A 9,704-nucleotide genomic window follows, 5' to 3' on the forward strand; every position below is an offset into this window, starting at 1 on the left:
TTTTTAAATTTGTTGTGTACATCGAGCCAAGGCCGTAGCTACCATTGAGGACACCGAGGTCATGACCTCGGTATTTTTTTCGGGTATTAGGGAGGACAGATGGAAGGTGACTGAGTGACTCCTCTCTTGTCCAAACAATTCCGGTAGGCCTATAATGCTCTTGTTTATTGACGCCCTCACGTACGCTGGTGTTTGTTTACTGGTCGCGGGAAAAAAGGCGATTCATTCGGAAAAAGCGAGTGATACAGCGCGTCGCGGAGCCTGTGTGCATGGAGGAGAAGGCTACTGAGTGAGTCGGCTCTAGATAAACTGCTCTTTCCAACCAGTTGTTACACTGTAAAAGTTTCGTACATACGTGCACTTGAACCGCTGTATTATTTCGGGACGGAACCTCATGTATGCGTAGAAAACAGCTGTTTAATAGGGTCAATTCAGCGCCGTTTACTGTCTGTGTCCTGCACTATGCACTAGTTGAGCTACAGTAAGTGGGGGAGAGCAGAGACCTCTTTCCTGCAGATACTACTGAGGGGGCATCTACTGCACTGTCCATTCTTCCATCAACATTATGTGAAAAGCACAGTGACATGATACATTTTATGTTCACAGACAGGGGCGTCACTAAGTTTTAAGGACAGGGGGGGCTTAGCCCCCAGGAGATGCACAAGATGTGGATGTGGTGCACAAGCACAAATATTTCACAAACAAAGACTGTGAAATTGTTTCTAAAAAATCTTGGACAGATTTAACAAAGAGCATACGGTGTAAAGTTTAGGCAACCATTAGTTTTATTTCAGTCTTTTTTATTTATTTAAAGAAAGCTAAGACCGGTGAGATTACTACAGACATGTCTGGAGTAGGCTTCAGTAGAAAATGTAAATTTTTCATCTCTGCCTAGTAAGAATACTAACAAAAATCACATTAGAGTAAAATCTACCTTTGAATCATGGGATATCAGGCAAATGAATAAGTAATGTGTAGGCTAACTGTGTAAAAGTAGATGCTAAAAAAATGAACCTGAGCAATTTTGCACCTGTTTTATTATCAGAGATACGTATGTCCAGGTGGAATTTGACCTTTGGAAAACTAATTAGGCTATATTTCACTAATAGCCTGTGTAATAATATTCACTCCATCCAAATACAACTGTTTTTGGCTCATTTTGATTTCACCTAGACCTCTTCATATTTTCCCATTCAAAGAAGACCATACAACCGAAATGAAGTTTGACACCAATATTTTACTCATAAAAAATATGCATAGAAATGTGAAATACTACACAAACCAACAACCAAAATTTGCTGCAACAAGGAGCAGTCAGATGTATGTTTGTGGTAACTATAAGCATGGGCGTGGTAGTGGGGGGAAAAGTGGACCTGACTACCCAGGGCCCGAGTAGAGAGAGGGGCCCATGAAAATCCTGATTTTTTTTTTTTTTTTTTTTTGTGATGTTTTTATTTCGAATGAATTGGGCCCTCCAATTAATTGGTGTCATGATTTATTTCAAATATATTGATAACATCAAATGAGAGAATGAACTTAATGTCACAGTTCTCCCAACATATTAGACATTCTGGGGCCCCCCTCTTGGAGATGCAAAATGGTTTAGTCCGCCCAACAGCGACCGGCAACAAGTGTAAGGTCAGACAGTGCACCCAGATCAGAGACCTGTGTGCAGGGCATCATGCTGCCCAAAAAACATAAATCGGGCTATCAGAAAAAGAAAGAGAGGAAACAAAAAGAAAGACGGCAGAACGAGGGGAGGCAGCTGCTGACTGCTTTCTTTCCCAAAGGTGAACCAAGTTAGCTTGTCATGCAAAGTCCAATTAAAGTTAACATAGTCCACTCCAGACAGCTGCTGCTTATATTTGTATGCTCACGTGAAGTCTTTAGCTTAGCTAGCTGCCAACCAGGCTGCTTGCGGCTGTAAGTATAAAGACAATTACAGGCCAGTTAACGTTAGTTGTCAATATTAACCAGTTTCAGAAACAGAGAGTGGCGCAGCCGCAGCAGCTGGAGCAGCAGAAGCAGCAGTGGTCAGTCCTGGCAGCTCTTCTGAAGATGAGATTAGAGATGAGCAAAGACAAGGTGAGATCGTTGTTCAAGTATTCAAAGGCGAGCTCCCCCCTCCGACCCCCCCTTACGTTGGTATATTGGTTCGCGAGGTGGAGAGAGAGAAAGAGAGAGAGTGGTGCTGACTGGTAGAATTGCTGTCTAAATATGAGTTGTTTCCTGAAGTTTAAAGTAAGTTAGCCTTTTGGTTCAGTGTGTGTGCTATAGCATGTTGTCTACTAACACAGCAGAGCTGAAAGTGAAATCTCCGTGCTGAGATTTAATGAATGATCCATCTAGCAATATTGCTGCTGCATATAGCAACATGTAAATAACATAACCAATATCACTGTAGGCTCAAGTGCACACTAGTAATATATTAATTGAGCAATAACGCAATTTATTATTTTTGTCTGGTAAAAAAGCCTTAGCATTGCGGTGCAGTGCTGTGCTTAAAAGCTATTGTCAATGTTCAATAAATTCATGATGTTACCAAAGCCAATGAATAATCATGTTAAATAACTGTGATCTCACTATCAATCAAAAATGATTGTGATTCTGATTTTTGCCACAGATAGATAGATAGAGAGAGAAAGAGATAGGTCTGGGTGGTGAGAACATAGAAAAACAATTAGCCATTTTTCTCAATCTTGGCTGAAAAATGGCTTAAAACATTTTTGCCTCTGCAACTTATTGAGCATGATGAATACTGTGTGTGATAGCAAATAATTAGGAGCACGAGTGTCATGGATCAAAATGTTAGTACACAAACCAGATGTAGCCTAATGTTTTAGGTATTTGAGCACAAGTAGGCCAAATGCATCAATTCAGAACCACTCATCAATATAATCTGATCTGATTGTAGTTGATTGTAGTAGATTGTATAAATACACCTCCCCCCCCCCCCTTTTTTTTCTCTCATGGATAGGGGCCCACTGACATTGAGAGTGTACAGGGCCCAGAATTTGGTGCTACACCCCTGACTATAAGGAAAAGCAAACAAACTTCCTGGGCCTGTTTCAAAGTGAGGAACACAGCTGACGCTCCAGAAGGAAGTCACCCCCAAAATAGTAGGCTATAGCTATGGTAAAAAAAGAGTGCACACTTCACCCTAGAAACCTGTTCATCTTTATGTTAACAACCAGGACCTTCACATTGCATTTCAGACTTTTTTTTTTCGAGCTGGAATTAAACTTTATAATATAATATTTTTGCTACTCTGTGGCTGCTATGAGTGTGAGGAGCTAGTCTCCTGTTTGTAATAGATGGTGTGTTCTCATCAGAATTCAGTGAAGTTGGGTCTTCTCTGGATGATCACTAGTGATGATAATATCATTAAAAATGGCATTAATCTAATATGATGTGTGTAGTTTTTATCTGTCAAAGTGCACCAGATTGAAGCCTTTTGATATAAAATTGCCCCAAATTTCTGACGCCACCCCCCCGCGCACCACGACTATGACCTTGGTATTTCAAAAATCCTGGCTACGGCCCTGCATCGAGCTAAAACTAATATAGTCTAATGGGACTGTCCTGTAAAGTATGATGTTGATTTAACTGTTTGATCTTTAACCTTCCCTCACTGATAAATTGACTTGAATGAGCGCTGCAGATGCTGCAGGGGTTAATGTACGTACTATGTCAGGTGAGATGGTGAACATTTCTCTGACATACAACAAGCAAAGACGTTTTAGGTTGTTTTCACAGAGCTGAACATTGTTGCATTTGTCACTTGTTTCGTTTCTCCTTTCACACTGCCACTGCACGAAACTTTCTAAATAAGGTCATACTGTAGTTGAAAAGGGCGCTCGTAGATTGGAAAAATTTGCAGGGGAAATCCCTCCCTCCTGACCCGCAAAAACAAACAGCAAGCATAGATCACCATGTTAAATTAGCTGTTTGTTTTTTTAACTTATCAAATAATCGTGGCTCAGCAAGCCTTTAAATATAACCGTCAGGTCAGGCAGCGAGGCAGAGGACATTTTACTCTCACAATGAGAAAATGAAAAGAAAACAGCACCGGAGGAAAATACGATTGATAACGGACTATGAGGTGTTTGTGTTGCTAACGTTACAGACGCACTGTGTGTAGATGCACAGTGTATTGCGATACTTTCTACATTTGGTCCTGTGAACAAACGAAGCAGACTATCCCAGGAAACGAACCCTGGTCTGTTTAACGTGGACGAAACGACTCTTAGAAATAAGACGCTCCACTGTCTCAACAACACATAACGTTCGCAAACGCGAACTAACTAATTTTCATAATGCCAAATATGACTGTTAGCTATCATATAAAAACATAAACAGCTGACTTGCCGCTACCGACAACGTTTATGAATCCACACACACGTCCACAACACAGGGTGGGAGTAAATATCATATAATTGGCACAGCTTGTAAAGAGCCAGCTTGTCATTGTAGAGTATTTTTGATACTATTTTGAAGAACATTATAGCTAAAGGCTCCAGTGGGTTACGGCTAACAAAGCTAACAGCATCGCACCTCAAATCTAAATCACCAGCAGTAGCCCACACAGCTCAGGTGTTGCTGTAAAACTCAGCATTTCTTTACACGTTATTTTTTACCATTAGCAAACAACTCTGTACTGTTGCAACATTTTTGCAATATTACGTACGTTCATTCATTAGCTGCATTGAAACTGGACTTTATGGTTCAGCTGTGTATCAGTAGTGAGTCAGTCAGACTATGCAGTCAGAGCTGAGGGATTCGGTGAACAAATCTTCTCAGCACACCTCAGCTGGTTATAAGGATTTAAGTGGCTACATTTAATAACCACTTTTCCACTGTGCAGAGAATAAAATATTGATATTATATTATACCATATTATACTATCTCTTCTAAATATAGTAATGAATTTATGAATATTTCACTATAAATAATAAATATAGCACTATACAGGAAGTGTGATTCCTGTATAGTGAAGAGAAAGAAACAAAACAACAAGGAATGATTGTCGCTAGCGAGGAATCAGTGTGATAAATAGTCATTTTTAGTGAGGGGGGGTTGGGTCTTTTTTTTTAATGAATGAATCATGTCATGTACAGTATATATATCTGCCTTATGATTAATCATGTTACATTTTACTTAATGTTCTACTTTGACTTTGTAACTTGCTTTGCAATTAAAAACAATCAAAAAACATGAAAATCTTGTCTCAAGGGGATTTTGCTTTCATTTTTGCAGACAGAATATGTCAACAATGCAACATAAAAAGAACACACCCTAAACACAAAACTAACACACAAATTGCTACTTTCTGCTTTTTAAGAGTTTGTTTCTATTGTTGAGAGGCAGCATGGTGAAAAACATAAGGGGGGGAAATAGATTCAATAATGCTGCTGGCGGCACAGGAGAAGAAGGTGCACAGCCATCGACGGCTGCAGAGCAAACACTGAGGAAGTGATGATGACTCATGGGGGGGGTTTCTACTGGGAACAATCAGTAACTCTGTTGTTCATGTGAACACATTTTGCAACAAGACGAGCAGACACATGCAGCTGTGCACAGATAATCTTTAAATGTGTTAAAATAGGATAAATGGTGAGGAGCTCTGTAATAATAGTTAAGTAGAAAAGGAAGAAAAGTGCAGACTGCCCGTTCAGTGAGTAATCCCCTATGAAAACATGACATCACCTTTCACATGAGCGTAGGGGCAGGAAGTTGTTAGTGGGCAGTTGCGTGGTGAGGAGGAATGTCAAGCATGTTGAGACAATATTTGCATAACCCACAGACACAGTAACATTATAAACAGCCGTTCGCTGCACAGTTTGTTAAAGCAGTACATGTTAAGTTTCCGAACTGCAGACGATCCTACGTTAGACTTAGTACCTGTTTAATGTACCTTCAGTGTGTGGGAACTGATGTTAATAAAGCAGGCACGCTCTTGTTGTGTCACCCTTCCTTCCTCTCTTCCTGTAGTAGCTACTTCACAGAGCAACTATAATGTCACAGCAGAACTTTCTCATCTGTAGGAACAAAGTTGCAAAGGGACTTTCTGTCCCTGTCTGACCCTGATGACTTCACATGAACTTTAGACTAGTTGGTAAAACAGGAAGCATGCATAAAATGCTGACACAGTAACATTATAAGCAGCAGCAGGAGACGTCTGCGCAGTTTATATAGTAGATAAATAGTACATAGGTTACCTGACCACGTTTCCAGACTGGAAACAAAGAGTCAAGTCCAAATAGGCCAGTTTAAGGAACAAATTCTTCAGATGCCACAGCAACATTCAGAGATTTCTATTAGTGGGATTCAGATTCTAGTCCGCTCCTATGAGTTGCTGTATGCCATATACTGTACACTGTGCAAAATGTAATTGCCCAGATATTTCTGTCACCCTAAAAGTAAGATGAAACCTGGACAGGACGTGCTTCAGTGGGACTTTGTAAGATGTCATATCAAAAAATATCCAGATGTGAATTGCTGTTTTGTAAGAACTTAATAAGTGCATTCACTCTTACGCAGGATGTGGTTTTGGCACAGTCAGGTTGATCTGGAAACTCCTGCATGTGGCTCAACTCCAGCTGAATAGAAGCTTTGAATAGAAATTCCAATCATGTACGGTAATATGATATCCTGTTCATTTCTCACAGCCAGCCTCGTGCCTCGAGTTTTCACCACAGATGTGGTTTTACAGTGTCTTGTGTTTCCACTGCTTCAGTGTAAACCAGAAGACCACATATATAATCCACCTGCAGCCGTAGTAACACGCGGCCTATCAGTCACAGATTGTGATTAATCCACCTGCAGCCGTAACACTGATCAGTCACAGATTGTGATTAATCATTATGCACGATTGCACAAATGATTGTACTGAGTGTACAGAGGGAGAGCGTGGGAGAACATTTTCTATTAAGTGTCTATTTTTGTAGTTGTGCATGTTTGTGAGCCACCTGTGCTGTGCTCAGCCACACCCTGGACAACACGAAAGTCCCCTTCACACAAACCAGTTCCCGTTATTAACCATTGTTTTTTCTCGCTCTCCTTTTTTCCCCCCACCACCACACTGCATATCATCAAACCATATTTGGAAATTTCTTCTCCTCTGCCCTTCACTTAGATGCAAAACACATATAAATGATCACACACATACACATACATACATTAGGTGTTTATGTCCTGAAGCTGTGTTTTATTAAAGGGATAGTTCAACATTTTGGCAAATTGGCCCATTGCCATAATTGCTATAGTCATAGCAGTAGGTTCGTTACCTTTAATTGTAGGTGTAAGCTATTTTTAGTACAGCGGAGCGCAGCAGCAGGCTGCTCAGAGCTACGCTATGGAGGCTAAGGGAATTTCTTGGTTTCCCTCATTAAACTCATCAAATACAAAATCCCAAAACTCCACAGTGCTTTTGTAGACAAGTTGTGAGCTGCACAACCACCACGCTATGAGATAATGACGGAACGATACGAAACGGAGCCGTTTTCGAGGTAAATTCATACAAAACCGCTGATGCGCGTTGCGTTCAGGGACAGTTTTTCAGCAAGCAGTCTCCGTATTTACCCTGTATTTACCTCGAAAACGGCTCCGTTTCGTATCGTTCCGTCATTATCTCATAGCGTGGTGGTTGTGCAGGTCACAACTTGTCTACAAAAGCGCTGTGGAGTTTTGGGATGTTGAATTTGATGAGTTTAATGAGGGAAACCAAGAAATTCCCTTAGCCTCCATAGCGTAGCTCTGAGCAGCCAGCTGCTGCGCTCCGCCGTACTGAAAATAGCTTACACCTACAATTAAAGGTAATGAACCTACTGCTATGACTATAGCGATTATGGCAATGGGCCAATTTGCCAAAATGTTGAACTATCCCTTTAAGTGTTTAAATTTCCTCCAGTCACATACAGATAACACATTTATCAGCTGTTCCTTGAAGATCAAAACATTTGATGAGCTGATTAAATGTAATGCACTATTTTACATCCAATTCAAAGTTTGAGTTATCTCTCCACTATGCCAACAGTTTCCACTTTACCATTTACATTAACAGTTAACAAGTACCGGTAATTCTGAACTTGTGTAATACAAAGTGGTCAGACACTGTTGTGCTGAGTAATGACAAGTTTAGTGTTGATAAACGTTCTGGATGCCGATGATGAGGTCATATCTTCCGTCGTGCCGCTCAGACACTGTGTGTACATGAGGATCATGTGATTTACAGGAAGAGTTGGATTTCTAGTAAATTGGGTGGAAGTGATCTGAAGTAACCCCGCCACTCTGAACCGATGCAGAGACATGCAGCTGCAGCAGACTATTATATGTTTCATACAGAGGGGATGTGAACACAGTAGTATGCTGCTGAATCAGTGTGATCTTGCTTTTATCTGCCTCTGGGGAATCCCATTGGGCCATGAGCAAAAGAAAATGTGGTGGAAGAAGGGAGGAGGAGGGAGGAGGGGTAGATAGTGTGTGATATGTGCACACATCTAGTTTAGTAAAGCCATGGTAACAGGACACAAACACACTCTGCTACCCTGTGATCCTCCACGTAACGTTCACGTCTTGTAATCTCTGCAGAGGTGGGGGTAGGCATTTCCTCTCTCACTCGTTCTGTGTGTGTGTGTGTGTGTCTGGTGAGGAAGTGAGAGTCAACAACACACTCACACAATGCGTGGGTGGTGAGGTCGGAGTTTGTTATTTTTGACTCCGCCATTCCCTCCTTTTGTTTTCTGACTTTCTTTTATTAGGAGGATTCAAGGTTAATCAAACTTCTTCCTTCACCGTGCGCTGTGGTTTCGCGCTGCGACTCCACCTGAGCCTGTTTCAGGAGGCTGCGCCATATCGGTGGTGGGCGGCTGTAGAGAAAGAGAGAGGGGGTGGGGGGTAGATGGGCAGGGAGAGATAAGCAGCACCAGTCCTGCTCCTCCCTCCTTCTCCCTCTTTCTCTAAAGCCTCTCATTTACCGTGAAGACACCACCCACATCAACCCACATCACTTTTCTCACTTTTGTGGTCGTATGTTTTAGATAAAACAAACTGTCACTCTCAGTCTCTCTCTGTCACCCTCCATTTATAATAAGTGGTCTATGAGTTTCTGTCAATCTCTGCCTGCGATGATTTGTGCATCTTTGTGTGTGTGTGTGTGTGTGTCCATGCCCCACTTCATTTAAAAGGTGCAGGGTTCAAGGAAATCAGGTACCACATGCATGCATGTATCCGTGTCTCAGTGTGTGTGTGTGTGTTTTGATGTATTTGTGTCTTTTGTGCAAAACTGCACTTGTTTTTGGACGCATTTAAAAGATTTTTAACACAACAAGATGTCAAGACAGAGTCACAGTCTGTGTGTTTTAAGTTAACACACAAGTAATTTAGTGTCACTGCTTGTTATTCCCAATATTTTTATAGTTATTATAAAATGTTATTAAAGTTCAGTTAATTTGGATCTCCACCACCAGCAGTTTCTCTTCCTGGGGTCCACATAATAATAATCACACCACATGACAGCAGACAAGGCAAGTCAAAACTCAAGATAAAATTGCGTTGTTCCTGTAATATACACTGCATCAAAAAAACAAAACAATGTATCAACAACACTATAATAATCTCCCACATGTAGAGAAACAAAACAGTTCTCTATAAATACCTAGAAATCCAAGTGTTATGAGAGTGTTTTCACACATTTGTGAAGTGAG

The sequence above is a fragment of the Trachurus japonicus genome, chromosome 15 (assembly GCF_045865225.1).
Source record: "Trachurus japonicus isolate A0001 chromosome 15, Traja_1.0".
Classification (NCBI taxonomy): domain Eukaryota; kingdom Metazoa; phylum Chordata; class Actinopteri; order Carangiformes; family Carangidae; genus Trachurus; species Trachurus japonicus.